Source organism: Triturus cristatus, chromosome 10 (assembly GCF_964204655.1).
Source record: "Triturus cristatus chromosome 10, aTriCri1.1, whole genome shotgun sequence".
Lineage (NCBI taxonomy): Eukaryota > Metazoa > Chordata > Amphibia > Caudata > Salamandridae > Triturus > Triturus cristatus.
Window position 1 is genome coordinate 709,275,179 of NC_140593.1, and position 21,517 is coordinate 709,296,695.

Sequence of the window (21,517 nt, forward strand, 5' to 3'; positions counted from 1 at the left end):
GCACCTAGAGGGTGAGCAGGGGTTATTCTGGGGAGTCATCCTTCGCCCTGACAAGAAGTAAAGGGTCCCTGCTTGTTGTGGGTTCAAACCAGAGCCCCCTCATTTCTAACAGTAGTAATAGACACACCCATACAACATAGAGACGACACAAACACGTAGTCTAGTTATTATTAGAGAGGCTTACGGGTGTGTGGAGCGGTGTCTGGTTAACTGAAGGTGATTCTGTCTACAATCAAAAACAACCACGGGGTTTTTTTCGAGCGTTGATAGGTTCAGAACGATATCTGAAAGCAAGAGCAACATGAAATAAAGGCGCGTCCTATCGCCAACAAAGAGTGGATCCGAAATATTTTGAAAAAGGTCTTAGAGCGCTTACCTCCGAAGGAGGGGAGAATGGAAGAAAGTACTGCTGCTCGGTCATCTGATGTCCCGAGCGAGGACTTGCACGGCGTGGGATTCGCCGGCCGTTTTAAGGTTCGGTCACAGTCAAGTTCTCTAAAAGAGAAGAGAAGGCTACGTCAGGTTACTAATTCCAGGATAGTCCTACGGAGTTCGTAAGATCTGTTTGGCACGCGAGGAAATGTTACCTGGAGAACCGGCGTTGTCCGTGTCTCTGTTTCTCTGGGAGTCAATCACCCGTTAGGTAGCTGTAATCCTATTGGGGCATCTTTAACCCATACGCAAAAGGGCGTGATCGAAAGGCTTCTGGGAGTCGTAGTCTGACCAACGGTGTTTGGAGAATCAGTAGTTTGAAAAGGGTTAGCAAATTGCAGAGGCGCCAAAGCTAGCACAAATATTTGGTAAAGGGCGTTAGTCGGACTGTATCAAGTGCAAACGTGAGCGTGAACTGACTTGCTGCATAATGCCACCACTGCGCATATGACTAGAGTGTATTATAACAGAGGTGGAAGAGCGAAGTGGGAAGCGCTGGTTGGACTAAATCCAATCAAGTCGTTAATGTGAAGAGTCTGCTACGTGGGGAACCCACTGCGCATATGCTTTTGAATGTTTCTCATCTGTGGTATAAGGACGAGATTTAGCTCAGTAACTGAATAGATGCCACTCATAAGTTGTATATCTCGGAGAGTTCATTCAGTCCGTCTACCGACGTATTAAATTTGATAATGAGCATGGCTTCTCTCTGTAGTAGTTTAGTGTCCAAGTCTCCACCTCTCTGGTCTTGTTCAACTTTTGATATCACTGACCATTTGAAATCCATTTCAGTATGTTTTTGCAGCACCCAATGATTCACTAAGGGTGCATTTAGAACATTTTTGCGAATCCGAGACTTGTGTTGCTGGATTCGGAACCTTATCTCCTGATTGGTCTTGCCAATATAAAGTTTGTTGCATGGGCAGCTGATGCCATGGACTACGAACTTGGATTTACAATTGGAGAAACTCTCATGTTTCCAATAAATCCCATTGTGGGCAAATAGATTTCCTTCAATGGTTGAGTCGCAGCAAATACATGTACCGCATCTGTGATGTCCTTTTATGGGCGGTAGGCACAACATATTTCTTATATCGGTGCTTTTGGTCTTAGGTAGTGCGGCTCGCACTACATGGTTGGCTATGTTTTTATCTTTCCTGAATGCAGATAGCGGTCTCTCATTGAATGTGTTGTCCAGGTTTTTGATCAGATGCCAATTTTGATTAATAGTTTTCTTAAACCAATTTGATGTTGGATTGAATGTCGAGACACAAACCATTCTCTCCGTTTGTGATTTTTCACGTCTTTCCAGTAATGTTTCTCTTGGTGTCCACCATGCTCTTTTTATAGCTCTTTTCAAAAGTTTTTTCGGGTAACCTCTAGCTAGAAGGTTCGCCTTAAGCTTCTCCGCATGTAAAAAATATTCGTCTTTGAATGAGCAATTCCTGCGGATGCGCAGGAATTGCCCATAGGGCAAGTTCTCTCTTAGGCTACGTGGGTGGTTGCTAGAATAATGTAGCGCTCGATTTCGGTCAGTTTCTTTCTTGTATAACGTCGTCATTAGACGTCCATTCGTAGGGTAAACCTCAACGTCCAGGAAAGGCATTTTGGTTTTGGAACAGTTCATACTGAATTTTATATCCGGAGTCCTGTTGTTGAGCCAATTGACAAAGGATTGTAGCTTTTGCTCATCACCTGACCATACCATGAAAACATCGTCGATGTATCGGACCCAGTTACTGATACAATCGGTGAATGGATTGTTATTATGGACAAATTTGTCTTCGTATTTGGACATATAGAGGACCGCTAGCTCAGGGGCGAATGGACAGCCCATCGCCACGCCTTTGATTTGGAAATAAAAGTCCTCTCTGAAGCAAAAATAGTTGTTCTTTAGAGCAAACGTGGCTAGCTCCATGATGGACTCTGTCGGGATTTTTTCAGGTTTGGGTCTGCTGTCTAAGAATGTTTTAATCACTGCTAATCCTTCATCTTGCGGGATCTCCGTGTACAATGATGTTACATCTAATGTCACTAGAAATTGTGTATTTTCTTCGAACTCCATTGTTTCCAATTTAATTAAGAAATCGGTGGTATCCTTCAGATAAGATTTTACTTCTGGCATGAAAGGTTTCAGGAAAAAGTCCACGAATTTTGAAATGGGTTCTGTTAGTGACTCGCACCCGGAGACAATTGGTCTCCCGGGTGGATGGTGTTGATCGTTGTGTACTTTCGGGAGTACATAAAAGACCGGGGTGCGGGGATAGATGTTTTTTAAGTACTCAAATTCTTTTTTACCCAAAAAGCCTTGATCAAACCCTTGTTGTAGTATGTGAAAGAGTTTATTCTGTAATTCACATGTGGGATCTTTTGTTATCCTTCTGTAGCAGAATTGGTTCGAAAGTTGTCTATTAACTTCGGTGGTGTATCGTTCGGTTGCCCATACAACGATGGATCCCCCCTCATCAGCTTGTTTTATTATTATTGAAGGGTCACTTTTTAGGTCGAGTAATGCTTCTTTTTGAGCCTTGGTAATATTCGGTTTGACATATTTCCTTTTTTGTTTTTCCACTTCAGCTATTGCTGAAAGGATCACTTTTTCGAAGATTATAACCTCTTTGGGAACTTTTGACGCCGGGGGGCAGAACTTTGATTTCTTCTTTAATCCAGTTGTCTCAGTGCTTACTTGTATGGGGTTTTCAAGAAAGAAGGTTTTGAGCCGAATTTTGCGGCAGAATTCGATGAACTCTATTTTAAGTTGTACAAAATTGGTCCCTTTAGTTGGTACAAAGGATAGTCCCATTTCTAAGATGCTAAGTTCTGCATCTGTTAAGACTTTTTCTGATAGATTAAAGTTTGGTGAAACATTTAGTTTTTGTAATTCTGACGTCTTGTTGACATTTCCCATGGTTGGTTTGTGTATCTGGATCTCCCTCGAGGTTTCCGTTGGCCTCTCCCTAAAAAAGGCGGTTGTTGTTGATAGTTTTGTTGTAAATTGCCTCTTCTGTTGAAGTCTGAACGGTTATTCAAATTATCTACGTCACTGCCACTTGATGATGATGTTGTATCCGAAAAAGTGATGAAATTGTTTCTCGATCTACCCTGGTATTCGGGCAGGAATTTGCGCGACTCAGGTCGTGAATAGAAGTCAATCTGCAAATAAGGATAGACTTTATCCAAAGAAAAATTCCTTTTGTCCTTTTCGAATTTATTGCTCTTCTGGTTTACCGAATAGTCTTTAAACTCTAGAATTTCTTTATCGACTTTCTCTAGAAGGGATTTGGCATCCGAAATGAGTTGGTTTGTTTTAATTTCGCTTTCCAAAGTTGCGATTTCCTCTAGTTGATGTTTAGACAATCTTTGAGCCGTTTCTACTGTGAGAACCATGAGGTCCCTACTACATTTCGTTTCAATTAGACTGTATCCTTTTTTGTATATTGGATCGTCTGTAAAAATTACAGGGACGTTGCGAATCTGCAGTCCTCCTGGGATGGTTCCAGCTCTCAAGTGCTCGATTAGAAAATGGCCATGTAAGTCAGTCCTTATTTGTTTTTTCTTGAGCCTTTTGAGTCTGTCAGATTCATTGTTGATTTTAGCTGTAGAACTTAATGCGGCTGACGCAAACAATGGTGGGTCGCTTAGTAATTTCAATATATGTTCTTCACTATATGCCAGGGCGTCATGTTCTAACATATTTTAGACGCTTTAGACAAACAAGACGAAAATACAGATATACAATTCACAAAAAAGGAAACGTGACTCCTTAGTACGTGCGAGGAAGACTTACACATCCGGTCCCCACAAGTCAGTGGACATACCTCGAGGAGGACAACTTCCCTCACAAAAAGCAAACAAACCTCGCGGGTATGCACCCGCTAGACTACCTAGAAAACCAAAGGGGGTTCTGGCTCGTATGGCAGCAAGGCCAAACCAATTATAATGAAAGAACAGAAAGCAAGCCAATGCTGCGTGTCAATTTACCTACAATTCCCGTGACCTTGTAGGTAAATTGACACGCAGCATTGGCTTGCTTTCTGTTCTTTCATTATAATTGGTTTGGCCTTGCTGCCATACGAGCCAGAACCCCCTTTGGTTTTCTAGGTAGTCTAGCGGGTGCATACCCGCGAGGTTTGTTTGCTTTTTGTGAGGGAAGTTGTCCTCCTCGAGGTATGTCCACTGACTTGTGGGGACCGGATGTGTAGGTCTTCCTCGCACGTACTAAGGAGTCACGTTTCCTTTTTTGTGAATTGTATATCTGTATTTTCGTCTTGTTTGTCTAAAGCGTCTAAAATATGTCAGAACATGACACCCTGGCATATAGTGAAGAACATATATTGAAATTACTAAGCGACCCACCATTGTTTGCGTCAGCCGCATTAAGTTCTACAGCTAAAATCAACAATGAATCTGACAGACTCATAAGGCTCAAGAAAAAACAAATAAGGACTGACTTACATGGCCATTTTCTAATCGAGCACTTGAGAGCTGGAACCATCCCAGGAGGACTGCAGATTCGCAACGTCCCTGTAATTTTTACAGACGATCCAATATACAAAAAAGGATACAGTCTAATTGAAACGAAATGTAGTAGGGACCTCATGGTTCTCACAGTAGAAACGGCTCAAAGATTGTCTAAACATCAACTAGAGGAAATCGCAACTTTGGAAAGCGAAATTAAAACAAACCAACTCATTTCGGATGCCAAATCCCTTCTAGAGAAAGTCGATAAAGAAATTCTAGAGTTTAAAGACTATTCGGTAAACCAGAAGAGCAATAAATTTGAAAAGGACAAAAGGAATTTTTCTTTGGATAAAGTCTATCCTTATTTGCAGATTGACTTCTATTCACGACCTGAGTCGCGCAAATTCCTGCCCGAATACCAGGGTAGATCGAGAAACAATTTCATCACTTTTTCGGATACAACATCATCATCAAGTGGCAGTGACGTAGATAATTCGAATAACCGTTCAGACTTCAACAGAAGAGGCAATTTACAACAAAACTATCAACAACAACCGCCTTTTTTAGGGAGAGGCCAACGGAAACCTCGAGGGAGATCCAGATACACAAACCAACCATGGGAAATGTCAACAAGACGTCAGAATTACAAAAACTAAATATTTCACCAATCTTTAATCTATCAGAAAAAGTCTTAACAGATGCAGAACTTAGCATCTTAGAAATGGGACTATCCTTTGTACCAACTAAAGGGACCAATTTTGTACAACTTAAAACAGAGTTCATCGAATTCTGCCGCAAAATTCGGCTCAAAACCTTCTTTCTTGAAAACCCCATACAAGTAAGCACTGAGACAACTGGATTAAAGAAGAAATCAAAGTTCTGCCCCCCGGCGTCAAAAGTTCCCAAAGAGGTTATAATCTTCGAAAAAGTGATCCTTTCAGCAATAGCTGAAGTGGAAAAACAAAAAAGGAAATATGTCAAACCGAATATTACCAAGGCTCAAAAAGAAGCATTACTCGACCTAAAAAGTGACCCTTCAATAATAATAAAACAAGCTGATAAGGGGGGATCCATCGTTGTATGGGCAACCGAACGATACACCACCGAAGTTAATAGACAACTTTCGAACCAATTCTGCTACAGAAGGATAACAAAAGATCCCACATGTGAATTACAGAATAAACTCTTTCACATACTACAACAAGGGTTTGATCAAGGCTTTTTGGGTAAAAAAGAATTTGAGTACTTAAAAAACATCTATCCCCGCACCCCGGTCTTTTATGTACTCCCGAAAGTACACAAAGATCAACACCATCCACCCGGGAGACCAATTGTCTCCGGGTGCGAGTCACTAACAGAACCCATTTCAAAATTCGTGGACTTTTTCCTGAAACCTTTCATGCCAGAAGTAAAATCTTATCTGAAGGATACCACCGATTTCTTAATTAAATTGGAAACAATGGAGTTCGAAGAAAATACACAATTTCTAGTGACATTAGATGTAACATCATTGTACACGGAGATCCCGCAAGATGAAGGATTAGCAGTGATTAAAACATTCTTAGACAGCAGACCCAAACCTGAAAAAATCCCGACAGAGTTCATCATGGAGCTAGCCACGTTTGCTCTAAAGAACAACTATTTTTGCTTCAGAGAGGACTTTTATTTCCAAATCAAAGGCGTGGCGATGGGCTGTCCATTCGCCCCTGAGCTAGCGGTCCTCTATATGTCCAAATACGAAGACAAATTTGTCCATAATAACAATCCATTCGCCGATTGTATCAGTAACTGGGTCCGATACATCGACGATGTTTTCATGGTATGGTCAGGTGATGAGCAAAAGCTACAATCCTTTGTCAATTGGCTCAACAACAGGACTCCGGATATAAAATTCAGTATGAACTGTTCCAAAACCAAAATGCCTTTCCTGGACGTTGAGGTTTACCCTACGAATGGACGTCTAATGACGACGTTATACAAGAAAGAAACTGACCGAAATCGAGCGCTACATTATTCTAGCAACCACCCACGTAGCCTAAGCGAGAACTTGCCCTATGGGCAATTCCTGCGCATCCGCAGGAATTGCTCATTCAAAGACGAATATTTTTTACATGCGGAGAAGCTTAAGGCGAACCTTCTAGCTAGAGGTTACCCGAAAAAACTTTTGAAAAGAGCTATAAAAAGAGCATGGTGGACACCAAGAGAAACATTACTGGAAAGACGTGAAAAATCACAAACGGAGAGAATGGTTTGTGTCTCGACATTCAATCCAACATCAAATTGGTTTAAGAAAACTATTAATCAAAATTGGCATCTGATCAAAAACCTGGACAACACATTCAATGAGAGACCGCTATTTGCATTCAGGAAAGATAAAAACATAGCCAACCATGTAGTGCGAGCCGCACTACCTAAGACCAAAAGCACCGATATAAGAAATATGTTGTGCCTACCGCCCATAAAAGGACATCACAGATGCGGTACATGTATTTGCTGCGACTCAACCATTGAAGGAAATCTATTTGCCCACAATGGGATTTATTGGAAACATGAGAGTTTCTCCAATTGTAAATCCAAGTTCGTAGTCTATGGCATCAGCTGCCCATGCAACAAACTTTATATTGGCAAGACCAATCAGGAGATAAGGTTCCGAATCCAGCAACACAAGTCTCGGATTCGCAAAAATGTTCTAAATGCACCCTTAGTGAATCATTGGGTGCTGCAAAAACATACTGAAATGGATTTCAAATGGTCAGTGATATCAAAAGTTGAACAAGACCAGAGAGGTGGAGACTTGGACACTAAACTACTACAGAGAGAAGCCATGCTCATTATCAAATTTAATACGTCGGTAGACGGACTGAATGAACTCTCCGAGATATACAACTTATGAGTGGCATCTATTCAGTTACTGAGCTAAATCTCGTCCTTATACCACAGATGAGAAACATTCAAAAGCATATGCGCAGTGGGTTCCCCACGTAGCAGACTCTTCACATTAACGACTTGATTGGATTTAGTCCAACCAGCGCTTCCCACTTCGCTCTTCCACCTCTGTTATAATACACTCTAGTCATATGCGCAGTGGTGGCATTATGCAGCAAGTCAGTTCACGCTCACGTTTGCACTTGATACAGTCCGACTAACGCCCTTTACCAAATATACGCGCTAGCTTTGGCGCCTCTGCAATTTGCTAACCCTTTTCAAACTACTGATTCTCCAAACACCGTTGGTCAGACTACGACTCCCAGAAGCCTTTCGATCACGCCCTTTTGCGTATGGGTTAAAGATGCCCCAATAGGATTACAGCTACCTAACGGGTGATTGACTCCCAGAGAAACAGAGACACGGACAACGCCGGTTCTCCAGGTAACATTTCCTCGCGTGCCAAACAGATCTTACGAACTCCGTAGGACTATCCTGGAATTAGTAACCTGACGTAGCCTTCCCTTCTCTTTTAGAGAACTTGACTGTGACCGAACCTTAAAACGGCCGGCGAATCCCACGCCGTGCAAGTCCTCGCTCGGGACATCAGATGACCGAGCAGCAGTACTTTCTTCCATTCTCCCCTCCTTCGGAGGTAAGCGCTCTAAGACCTTTTTCAAAATATTTCGGATCCACTCTTTGTTGGTGATAGGACGCGCCTTTATTTCATGTTGCTCTTGCTTTCAGATATCGTTCTGAACCTATCAACGCTCGAAAAAAAACCCGTGGTTGTTTTTGATTTTAGACAGAATCACCTTCAGTTAACCAGACACCGCTCCACACACCCGTAAGCCTCTCTAATAATAACTAGACTACGTGTTTGTGTCGTCTCTATGTTGTATGGGTGTGTCTATTACTAACAAGGTGGCGATCTAGATTTGACTTCACAGAAATAGGTAACCAAGTTGGCTTTCCTTTTTCTTTAGAGTTGTGGCTGAGTTCTCCGTTCCTTAGACTAAGGTAAGACTCCCTTTTTGACCATGCGGTTGTTCACTCACAAAGTGGGCCAGCTTAGTAAATCTTTCTTCTCTGCTTTGTTTGCAGTCCAATGTCGGTCCTGATGAGAATCCCTGCCAACTAAGGGATTCGAAACGCGTAGACCTTGTCTTTTCTACGGTCAATCTTGTAAAAAACAGCATTAAGCCCCATCATTATGTACAGTAGTGGTTTGATGGCCTATGTGTAAAGATTATTAATTATAGATTTCTGTCGTATGTTGTATGTTATTGTGGATGCATGAGTAGTATGAGCGGTATGAATGTTGGCCTTATGGGCGAGTGTATGAATGAACACAGTGGTGTCTAAATGTTTCCAATATTGTCACCTTCAAGTTAAGTTCTTTATGTGTTGTGCAATGAATATGTACTGTTTCAGTTTTAAACGTTTCTGAACGTGAACTAAAAAGATTTTTCACAGGATTAAATCCAACGAAATAATCGGTTGTCAGTGCTCTTGTTTCATTCAGGTCACGGGAATTGTAGGTAAATTGACACGCAGCATTGGCTTGCTTTCTGTTCTTTCATTATAATTGGTTTGGCCTTGCTGCCATACGAGCCAGAACCCCCTTTGGTTTTCTAAGTATTTTATTGATGGCTTCAATTTTTACAATTTCTTCATTTTCCAGTTTCAATAGTTCTTCGTTAAATGTGGAACACTCACGCAGTGTTGGCATTAAGCAAATCACTGATTTATTTTTAGCAATTTCCACGTACACTTTTGCAGGAACTGCATTTTCATTTGGAAAGACATTGAAAAGTAATCAACTCTCCAAAGCTTGTTTGCCTTGTTTTGAAAGAATTCCAATTCTTATATCTTGAAGAATACTTCCATATTCAGTATCATTTGCCTGTCGCATATTTCTTGTCAGTTCTTCGTATTCAAAATGAGTCCAAATGTTCACATTACCAACACTGCCAAGAGACTTTCTGGTATCTTCATGGGCTAGTGTTTTAAGTACCGGTTGTCCTTTTACCGGAGTCAGTTGCAGTAGATCTCCAAAAACTATGACGTGTTTTCCTCCAAATAACACGTCATACACTGTTTTAAGAATTTGCTGCATTCTTAAATGTACAAAGGCAAGCATCAAGTTTGAGACCATACTCACCTCATCAATAATGAGAAGATTCATTTTCTTCAGGACTCTTGAAACTTCACAACAAGCTTCTCCAGATAGCTTGTGGTATTCCAATTTGTTCTCATGCTCTACTGGCAGCATTAGTAAACGATGTAAAGTAATTCCTTTAATGTTATGTGCTGCCAACCCAGTTGGAGCAGTGACAATACAAGACAAATGTGACTTAGTTGTTTTTTGCAGATAACTTGTAATTACTTTAATTAAGAAACTTTTTCCTGTTCCAGCTTGACCACTCACATACATTCGGATAGCTTGACTTTTCAACATATCATCTTATCATATATAATGTTCCTTACAACCAGTTTTTGTTAACCAATAAGAATCATGCGTTTAAAAAACAGAAATATGCACCCTACCTTTCAGTGTAGAAGGTTGTCAAACATCCAATGATTTCTTGTCTTTTTTCAAAACTGCATCTTAGCCACCATTTTAGAAAATCTTACTTTCCAAACTGCCATTTCATTTACAGAGACCATCTGAGTGCATCCAGACCTCCTTTCAAGATGCTTAGAGTGTGGATTGTGGGACACAGCTATATTTTCTGAAGCCAAAGGTATGCAGAAGACAAAGGCAATCACAAAGACCTAGGTTTGCCAAATGTAGACATTAAATGGATTGAACAGAGAGGGTTAAAGTGGCACCAATTGATGCCATTGGTGAAATCCTTCATGCATATCCAACACCCTGACCTCATAATAGTGCACTGTGGGGGCAATGGCCTAGGCACTTTGACTGGGGTAGGTCTGGAAAAGCTTATGAAGGACACCTTTGCAGAACTGATTTCACTTTTCCCCAAAACTGCCTTTGTGTATTCTAACAGATGCCAAAGGCAGAAATGGAACTGGTCCGATCATTTTTGTCCACAAATTGAGAAAGCTAGGAAACATGTGAATAAATCTGTTTCTGCTCTTCCCCGAGACTATAGAATGGGGTCCATTTACAATAACAATCTGCGCTTTCATATGCAAGAGATGTAAAGGAGAGATGGAGTACACTTTACTGATGAAGGAAACAGAGCCTTCCTCAACAACTTTAGACTCTGTATAGGTACTTACTTACCAAAAACTCTCAATGAACACAATGGCTCTTTTTAGAGCCACTCAAGAACAAAACACTTAAGCTTGATGTTTATCTCCCTAAAAATTTTTTAAAAATTCCTTGGATCCGCGCACCCAACGCGAGAGAATCAGTGCACCCAACGCGATAGGATGCGCGCACCGTGCGCACATTTCGCCATTTTATTTTTTAAAAGAGGTCCCAGTGGGTCCTTCTGGGACCCCTAAGCAGATCTAGAGAGTCAGAGTATTTCCACACTGCCCCCTTTATATGTTTTACACACTTATTCCCCTTGCTTCTTCAGCCTCGCTTCTACAGAGGCAGAAACTGGCCGCCAACAGTTCCTGGTTTTGAATGTAGACAGACACTCGACCGCCAATTAGCATTCAGTGCGTGATCGTCAGGGTCCGCGCTCGGTTTGGGGAGGGTGCGCTTACGGTGCGGGTAGGGTGCGCGGATCCTCCCCGGCCATAGATTTCACTAACATTTTTACCCTAATTTTCTCAGGAACTACTGAACAGATTCACACCATTTATGCAAAAGGCACGAGTCTGAACTGAGGACTACCTCTTTGCCAAATTTGGTGTAATTCCGTTCAGCGGTTCGGGCTGTAGCTGCAACAACAGATCCTAGGGGAAATTGCATGGGGAAAACGCGTTTAGGGACCCCCCTTTTTTCTCGGCCCCCGCTTGACGAATCACTATGAAACTTTCAGGGTAGGAGCGGAGCGGAGCTGGGCAAAAGTTTGGAAAATTTCGCGAGGATTCATCAACCGGTGCCAGACGTATTGGGAATAGAATGTTGCGGATTTCCAATGGAAAATAGGTCCTAACTATAACTATCTACTGGCGACCGCCAGTAGATAATACACATACCTATATATAAATGAATATATATGCATATGTATATATATGTGCATATGTGTGCGTGTAGAGAAAGGTAGAGAGATGTAGAGAGGTAGAGGTAGAGAGGTAGAGGTAGAGAGGTAGAGGTAGAGAGGTAGAGTAGTGGATAGAGAGGTAGAGATTGGTAGAGAGGTAGAGAGTAGAGGATGAGTAATAGATAGTAGAGAATAGAGAGTGAGTAGTAAAGAGTAGTAGAGAGAGTAGCAGATAGTGAGTAGTAGAGAGCAGTAGAGTGAGTAGTAGAGAGTAATAGATTGTGAGCAGTAGAGAGTGAGTAGTAGAGAGTAGTAGAGAGTGAGTAGTAGAGTGAGTAGTAGAGAGTAGTAGAGAGCGAGTAGTAGAGAGTAGTAGAGAGAGAGTAGTAGAGAGTGAGTAGTAGAGAGTAGTGGAGAGTGAGTAGCAGAGAGAGAGTAGTAGAAAGTAGTAGAGAGTGAGTAGTAGAGTGAGTAGTAAAGTAGTAGAGAGAGAGTAGTAGAGAGTGAGTAGTAGAGAGTAGTAGAGAGCAGTAGAGAGTGAGTAGAAGAGTGAGTAGTAGAGTGAGTAGAAGAGAGTAGTAGAGAGAGAGTAGTAGAGAGTGAGTACTAGAGAGTAGTAGAGAGAGAGTAGTAGAGAGTTAGTAGTAGAGAGTAGTAGAGAGCGAGTAGTAGAGAGTGAGTAGTAGAGAGAGAGTAGTAAAGAGTGAGTAGTAGAGAGTAGTAGAGAGTGAGTAGTAGAGAGTGAGTAGTAGAGAGAAAGTAGTAGGGAGCAGTAGAGTAGTAGAGAGTGAGTAGTAGAGAGTGCGTAGTAGAGAGTAGTAGAGAGCGAGTAGTAGAGAGCAAGTAGTAGAGAGTGAGTAGTAGAGAGAGAGTAGTAAAGAGTGAATAGTAGAGAGTAGTAGAGAGTGAGTAGTAGAGAGTAGTAGAGAGTGAGTGGTAGAGAGTGAGTAGTAGAGAGAAAGTAGTAGGGAGCAGTAGAGTAGTAGAGAGTGAGTAGTAGTGAGTAGTAGAGAGAGAGTAGTAGAGAGTGAGAGTCAGTGTCATTCAGTGTCAGTCAGTCAGGCTCAGTGTCACTCAGTCAGTGTCAGTCAATCAGTGTCAGTCAGTGTCAGTCAATCAGTGTCAGTCAGTGTCAGTCAGTCAGTGTCAGTCAATTAGTGTTAGTCAGTGTAAGTCAGTCAGTAGAAAGTAGTAGAGAGTGAGTAGTAGAGAGAGAGTATTAGAGAGTGAGTAGTAGAGAGTAGTAGAGAGTGAGTAGTAGAGAGTGAGTAGTAGAGTGAGAAGTAGAGTGAGCGGTAGAGAGTAGTAGAGAGAGAGTAGTAGAGAGTGAGTAGTAGAGAGTAGTAGAGAGAGAGTAGTAGTGAGTTAGTAGTAGAAAGTAGTAGAGAGCGAGTAGTAGAGAGTGAGTAGTAGAGAGAGAGTAGTAAAGAGTGAGTAGTAGAGAGTAGTACAAAGTGAGTAGTAGAGAGTAGTAGAGAGTGAGTAGTAGAGAGTGAGTAGTAGAGAGAAAGTAGTAGGGAGCAGTAGAGTAGTAGAGAGTGAGTAGTAGAGAGTGAGTAGTAGAGAGCAGTAGTGAGCGAGTAGTAGAGAGCAAGTAGTAGAGCGTATGTAGTAGAGAGTGAGTAGTAGAGAGTAGTAGCGAGTGAGTAGTAGAGAGTGAGTAGTAGAGAGAGAGTAGTAGAGAGTAGTAGAGAGTGAGTAGTGGAGAGAGAGTAGTAGAGAGTGAGAGCCAGTGTCAGTCAGAGTAAGTCAGTCAGTCAGTGTCACTCAGTCAGTGTCAGTCAATCAGTGTCAGTCAGTGTCAGTCAGTCAGTGTCAGTCAATCAGTGTCAGTCAATCAGGGGATGTGTGTATTCTGAGACCCGACATTCACCCGAGCTTGGTCCTGCAAAGGGAGTTGCTGGTGTCCTGCCCTTCTCTGCTCACCTCACGCCCCGCTGGTGCTCCGTTGTGTGTTTCCCCGCCGCCGCCGCCAGATCACCTCACGGCCCCGGTGTGGGGAGACTACTGCTCCTATGCGCCCTAGCACCCCCTGACGTCACCAAAGCGCCCGGAGGCGTTCAAAAGACCGACGCTCCCTCGGTGGAGCGGGATGTGTGTTATTCTGAGACCCGACATTCACCCGAGCTTGGTCCTGCAAAGGGAGTTGCTGGTGTCCTGCCCTTCTCTGCTCACCTCACGCCCCGCTGGTGCTCCGTTGTGTGTTTCCCCGCCGCCGCCGCCAGATCTCCTCACGGCCCCGGTGTGGGGAGACTACTGCTCCCAGGCGCCCTAGCGCCCCCTGACGTCACCAAAGCGCCCGGAGGCGTTCAAAAGACCGACACTCCCTCCGCGTCGCGGGATCGCGCGCGGGTCGGTGCCGGGAGAAGCCCGGGACAAGGGCGGGACCGTCTGTGGCCGTCCGGGGCCGGAAGAGGCCGGGCTGGGCCTCCCCCTTGACAACGCAGGAAGTAAGTTGCAGCAGAGCTTGACTTTTGATCATTGACATTTGGCTAACCTGTGACTGTTGTAATTCATTGATTTGTGTGGCCCTGTGACAAATGGCTGGAAAGGGTAAGCGTCTTACAGCTCCTTCCACAGTAGCCGGGACTATGGACCAATTTATTACACGTGCTGTCTCGGTACTGGAACATGAGATAGCCATGACTGAAAGACGCCTTTCGCTAGATCCTTTGTCGGGTCGGCGCTCCTCATTGGGCCCGCTTGCTCTCGTTAAATCACCAAACATTCCCAGAGAGCTGCAGCGAGAGGAGGTATCACTACTTTCTACGTCTGATTCATCTCAGCACATGTCATCTCCATCTGGGAGGTTGACAAATCCCCCAATAAATATGGATGTAGTGCTAGAGGAGGAAGTTGTATCTCGAATCGCTCCTAGTGTCCCCCGCCCCCAGACTAGAGCAGGGGCTAGACCTAACACATCCACTGGTGCAGCTACCCAGAAAAGGAAAAGGGGAGGGGGTAAGGATGGTGGTAGGCAGGCGAAAATATCCAAGGCAACTAAAAACTTGGCACCCCCTGACACTCTAAGTACTAGTGCCTACCACTCTACGACTGAAACTAGCTTACTTGCCCCCCCCCACCTGAACCTACCAACATAACCTCTCAGCTAGAACGCATAGTACGATCTCTAATTTCTCCATTATTGGAAAGGATTGAAAAGGTTGTAACTAAAGTCGATAAATTAGAACAATGCATTTTGGATAATTTCTGTTCGCTGAAGAATGTTGATAAGCTGTGTACTAGGGATATACCTAAAACTAACTGCACTCATGGAGCGAATTCAACTCTTGTCGTCCCACCCTCATCTGGCCTATCCTCTGCTCCTGCCCTCACTACCTCAGGTATTGGTTTACCCACGAATACTTCTATGTCACCCCTAAATACTCAACAACCACCACGGCGGGAGGGAGCGCAACAAAATAGTCAGTCCCTGAGGCAGGAGGGTCGGTTAAGCAACGTACCCTCAGGCACTAATACCGCGAACTCAGAAGGATTGAACGCGACTGTTGATATCCCTCCCCCATGTAATGTAACCAGGCCATCCACGACCCAAATACACCTACCACAAGAATCTTTTCCATACGTCGTGGTATTAACGGGTGTCCCTGAACTTCCTAATAACAAAAATGAATCCTTTGAACAACTAAAAAACAAAGTAAGTTATTGGCTTAACATCCATAGACCAATTCCAAATGAACTGAATGGTCGGATTCTTTTTGTTAGAAGGGTCCATTGGATAGGCTCCCAACCAAAAAACACGCAGGGTGATTGCATCATCGTTAATTTTAAAGACCCACGCCTCCCTAGGTTTATCACTGAGCATACATCTTTTGATTCTAGATCCAGCATAGAGGCCCACAACTTAGCTTATTTTTACACTGGAGGTTTTCGCCAGTGACAATCGCATAGTTTGACATCCCCCTCACATCCCGTGACATTGAGGGTAACCGTTAGTACACCAACAGATCCGGTGGTCATTCCTTTGGTCCGGACTGGATCACAAATAACACCTAGAGCTCTAACACCACCTCCATCCGGCCTGCGTGAGAGGGCAAATACACCTAGTCAATCTATTGTGCTCCACACTACACGGCCTGGTAACTATTCTGATACTTTTTTGTCATGGAACCTGGCTGGCATTAACACTAAATTTGACTCCCCCGAATGGGTTAGTTTTGTCAACAACTACGATCTCTGCCTATTGCAGGAAACATGGTCCCTCGAGGCTTGGTTTTTGCCGGGTTACCTGAGCTTTTATGTTCCAGCGATGAAAGGCCCGAAAGGCCGTCCTTCTGGCGGCCTAATTATTTGGGCTCGCCAGGATCTATTTTCACATGCTGTTGCGATCGACACCGGGTCCCCGGATATTCAATTAGTGAGATTAACTTTTGACCATAAGTGCTCTTTGGATATTTATAACATTTATCTTCGGGGCACTAAAGGGAAAAAGTCAAGGGAGTTGGACATTTTAACCTCACTCATTGAATCTAACTCGTGCCAGAGGGACCTGATCGTAGCTGGGGATTTCAATGTTACCTTTGAACCCCTTTTAGATTCTGATTTGGAATGGGGCTCTGACCCCGATGAGGACGGACAATGGGGTATCCCAGTTCTTTCGTTACCCCCCATCAAAAGGTGGTCCACGGCAGCAGTTCAGGCAAATGCATTTTGCCTTGGAAACGGTTTACGGGCACTGAACGGCAGAACAAAGGGAGACATGATGGGAGCACCTACTTTTGCTAATGGCCGCTCGGCCAGTAGGATTGATTACGTCCTTTGTTGTTTGAGGCTGTGGCGCCAGCCTATAGATATGGTGGTGGAGAAAAGATTAGAGAGCGACCACAACCCCATTTGTGTCTCCCATTGTTGGTGGGGTACACCCTGCTCAGTGACCAAGGAAACAACTTTGGATCCCTTGGTGTGTGTCCCATCAAACGACATGCGGAGGCTAAAATGGTCTATGGTAAAGACCAATGCCTCAGTAATGGCCCATATTGACACCACTCTTTCTGCAACTAATGCGAATCTTGAAGAAATTTTGAAAATCCAAGACCAAAATGCACAAGTGACTAGAATACATGAGTCATTTTTTGAGGACCTACGTGCTTTCTTTTTTAAACAATTAAAAAAGGGTACTATGCCACCATCCAAGCGACCTAGGTGGTATGATAAACAATGTAAAAGTGCAAGAGGCACCCTGGCCCAAGCCCTTTCCAGCAGGAGTTTACCTCTCATTCAATCTGCTAGACACGCTTATAGAAAAAGCATTACTCAAGCTAAACGAAAATGGGATGCTTTGTTTTGGCTCGAATTGAAGGATGCTTGCTATGCCCGTGATACGAGATTATTTTGGAACGTGCTAAAGTGGGGCAGAGGGGGCTCCCCTGATAACCCCGCAAATCATGTCACCCTAGAAGATTGGTTGAGGTACTTCAAACCCCAATATGCACGAGATCCCCACCGCAGTAATTCGGGCCCAATTCCATACGTTTTCTACTCGTCGGGGCCCTTTGGCTCTAACGATGTTTTAGTTGCCTTGTCTTGTGTAGCTACAGGGCGGGCCCCTGGCTTGGATGGTGTCCCATCTGACCTTTTCCTTAGTAACAAAGCTTCCTGGAGTAAGTACATCGCCCTAATTGCGAACGCCGTGGCTGTAGGTGCCCCAGTACCTAAATCCTGGGGGGGTGCTATTATAATTCCAATATACAAAAAGGGTGACAAAACCCTCCCAGGGAACTACAGGCCCATCAGCCTAATTGACACAATCCAAAAAGTCATTGGGAGGATGGTACTGAATGAGGTACTCAATTGGATAGAAGCTAATAAGATCCTTTCCAATCTCCAAGCGGGCTTCCGCAAATTTACCAGTACTGTGGACCAGGTGTTTCGCTTTAAACAATTACTTTGGAAGGTAGTTGAACTAGGCAAAGGCAGTCTTTATGTCACCTTCATGGATTTAAGAGCAGCCTTCGACCTTGTCCCTCGAGAGCATCTCTGGAGGGTCCTAGAAAAGCTTGGTCTACCCCCGGAGCTCTTGACTCTAATTAGGAGACTCCACGAGCCTAACTTTGCAAAAATACAATGGGGTGGTCTGGGGGAAACAACCCCAGAGTTTCCTGTTGAGAGAGGTGTGCGCCAGGGATGTGCCATGGCTCCCACACTCTTCTCTTGTATATCAACGGAGTAGTTGATTACATGCTCCAAGTAAACACTGACGCCCCTAAACTGGCAGGAGTCCCTATACCAATACTAATGTTTGCCGACGACACCCTTATAGTGTCTAAAACACCGTGCGGCATGCAAAGGGCTCTGTCAATTTTTGAAAATTTCTGCAAAGATCATGGCTTGGAGGTCAATGTGTCAAAGACTAAGCTTATGACCTTCAATCCACACCCAAGCTACAGAGCTGGCAAGCTTTTAATGAACGGCCAAATTCTGGAGGAGGTAACAAACTTTCCTTACCTGGGCATTCATGTCTCCCATAATAATCGGTGGAATAAACACCTGGAATTATCCACGCTGAAATTCACCCAGATCACGGGTGCGCTGGTTAAAGAGCATAAAAAATCGCTCACTAAACCTGTCAAACCAGTGCTACAAGTATATGAGGCAAAGGCCCTAAACTCTGTCCTGTATGGGGCAGAGCTTTGGGGTTTTGACTCATTAACACCCCTAATAGCCGTAGAAAATACATTTTTTCGTTACATTATCGGCTTGCCACAAAGTACGCCAATGGTCCCATTGCGTTATGACCTAGGTAGAAAGGGCATTAATGATTTGGACAGTCTCCGTCCGGTTCTATACTGGAGGAGACTATGGACTACACAGGAGCTCCAACCCTATGCAATGGGTATCTTGGACATAATCCAGGTTGATAAATTTCACAAGATTGGATGGTTAAGGAACCTTCGTGAATCTTTAAAAGCCCTGGGATTGGAAGATCTATGGAACGATCCAGTTGGCGCCGTGTTTCCAGCCAAAAAGCTATTGAAAACATTATATTGGGAACAGGTAAATCACAGGGTATGGGGTTCTTTTTCTGCCCCTACAATGACCAGCCGCTTTTTAGAGGCAAAGGTCTCACCTTTCCTAGAACCTTTTTGGGATTTGATCACTTCGCCAACTGATAGGAAACTTTATTTCCAACTCAGAGCAGGCTCCCTCCCACTAAGGGCTCTAACTTGCGGGTGGTTTGGTACAACTATATGCACCTGTCCTGCTTGTGGCGCCAAAGAAGAAACAATAGCTCACTTCTTGTTTGTCTGCCCGGTATATGTCATCCCAAGACGTCATTGGCTCTCTCCTTTATGTAAACTTTTGGGCACAAGGAGATCCGCCGTAGCCATCAGAATTCTACTCACAAGCACCTTACCATTCCACTCAATAGTTTTAGCCAAATACATGGGGTGGGAATGGTCCCTCAGATTAAAAGCCCTCCGGTCCAGTGAAAAGGCACATTGGTAGGGCCTCAAATATGATCATTATTCGTGTATTGACTTTTTTAGCACTATTTGATTATTGTTGTCTAATGCATATCATCTTGTCTACCTCAACGTTTAATATCCCTTTTATCTAAAACTTTTATCTATTTATTGAAAAGATTTTAGACTTTTAATAATTTAGTGATTTGTTTTATTTGTATTTGTTTTTTGTGTTTGTGTCTTGTATGAATTATTTTAATTCGAATAAAGACTATGATGATGATGATGATGTAAGTCAGTCAGTAGAAAGTAGTAGAGAGTGAGTAGTAGAGTGAGTAGTAGAGTAGTAGAGAGAGAGTAGTAGAGAGTGAGTAGTAGAGAGTAGTAGAGAGTAGTAGAGAGTGAGTAGTAGAGAGTGAGTAGTAGAGTGAGTAGTAGAGTGAGTAGTAGAGAGTAGTAGAGAGAGAGTAGTAGAGAGTGGTAGAGAGTGAGTAGTAGAGAGTGAGTAGTAGAGAGAAAGTAGTAGGGAGCAGTAGAGTAGTAGAGAGTGAGTAGTAGAGAGTTAGTAGTAGAGAGTAGTAGAGAGCGAGTAGTAGAGAGCAAGTAGTAGAGACTGTGTAGTAGAGAGTGAGTAGTAGAGAGTAGTAGAGAAACAGTAGTAGAGAGTTAGTAGTAGAGAGTAGTAGAGAGCAAGTAGTAGAGAGTGAGTAGTAGAGAGAGAGTAGTAAAGAGTGAGTAGTAGAGAGTAGTTGAAAGTGAGTAGTAGAGTGTAGTAGAGAGTGAGTAGTAGAGAGTGAGTAGTAGAGAGAAAGTAGTAGGGAGCAGTAGAGTAGTAGAGAGTGAGTAGTAGAGAGTGAGTAGTAGAGAGTAGTAGAGAGCGAGTAGTAGAGAGCAAGTAGTAGAGAGTGTGTAGTAGAGAGTGAGTAGTAGAGAGTAGTAGCAAGTGAGTAGTAGAGAGTGAGTAGTAGAGAGAGAGTAGTAGAGAGTAGTAGAGAGTGAGTAGTAGAGAGAGAGTAGTAGAGAGTGAGTAGTAGAGAGTAGTAGATTAGTAGAGAGTGAGTAGTAGAGAGTAGTAGAGAGTGAGTAGTAGAGAGAGACTAGTAGAGAGTAGTGGAGAGTGAGTAGTAGAGTAGTAGAGAGTTGTCAGTCAGTGTCAGTCTGTGTCAGTCAGTGTCAGTCAATCAGTGTCAGTGTCAGTCAGTGTCAGTCAGTGTCAGTGTCAGTGAGTCAGTGTCAGTCAATCAGTTTCAGTCAGTGTCAGTCAATCAGTGTCGGTCAGTGTCAGTCAGTCAGTGTCAGTCAATCAGTGTTAGTCAGAGTAAGTCAGTCAGTCAGTGTCAGTCAGTCAGTGTCAGTCAATTAGTGTCAGTCAATGTCAGTTTGTCAGTGTCAGTCAATCAGTGTCAATCAGTGTCAATGAGTCAGTGTCAGTCAGTCAGTGTCAGTCAGTCAGTGTCAGCTAGAGCTGCTCTGCAGACCTGGTTCTCTGGCTCTAAAGCAGCTCTGCTGACATGGTTCTCTGGCTCTAAAGCACCTCTGCTGACCTGGTTTTCTCCCTCTAAAGCAGCTCTGTTGACCTAGTTTCTCTGGCTCTAGAGCAGGTCTGCTGACCAGGTTCTCTGGCTCTACAGCAGCTCTGCTGACCTGGTTCTCTGGCTCTAGAGCAGCTCTGATGACCTAGTTTTTAGGCTCTAGAGCAGCTCTGCTGACCTGGTTCTCTGGCTCTACAACAGCTCTGCTGACCTGGTTCTCTCCCTCTACAGCAGCTCTGCTGACCTAGTTCTTAGGCTACAGAGCAGCTCTGCAGTAGGGAGCAGTAGAGTAGTAGAGAGTGAGTAGTAAAGAGTGAGTAGTAGTGAGTAGTAGAGAGAGAGTAGAAGAGAGTGAGAGTCAGTGTCAGTCAGTGTCAGTCAGTCAGTCTCAGTGTCAGTCAGTCAGTGTCAGTCAATCAGTGTCAGTCAGTGTCAGTCAATCAGTGTCAGTCAGTGTCAGTCAGTCAGTGTCAGTCAATTAGTGTTAGTCAGTGTAAGTCAGTCAGTAGAAAGTAGTAGAGAGTGAGTAGTAGAGAGAGAGTAGTAGAGAGTGAGTAGTAGAGAGTAGTAGAGAGTGAGTAGTAGAGAGTGAGTAGTAGAGTGAGTAGTAGAG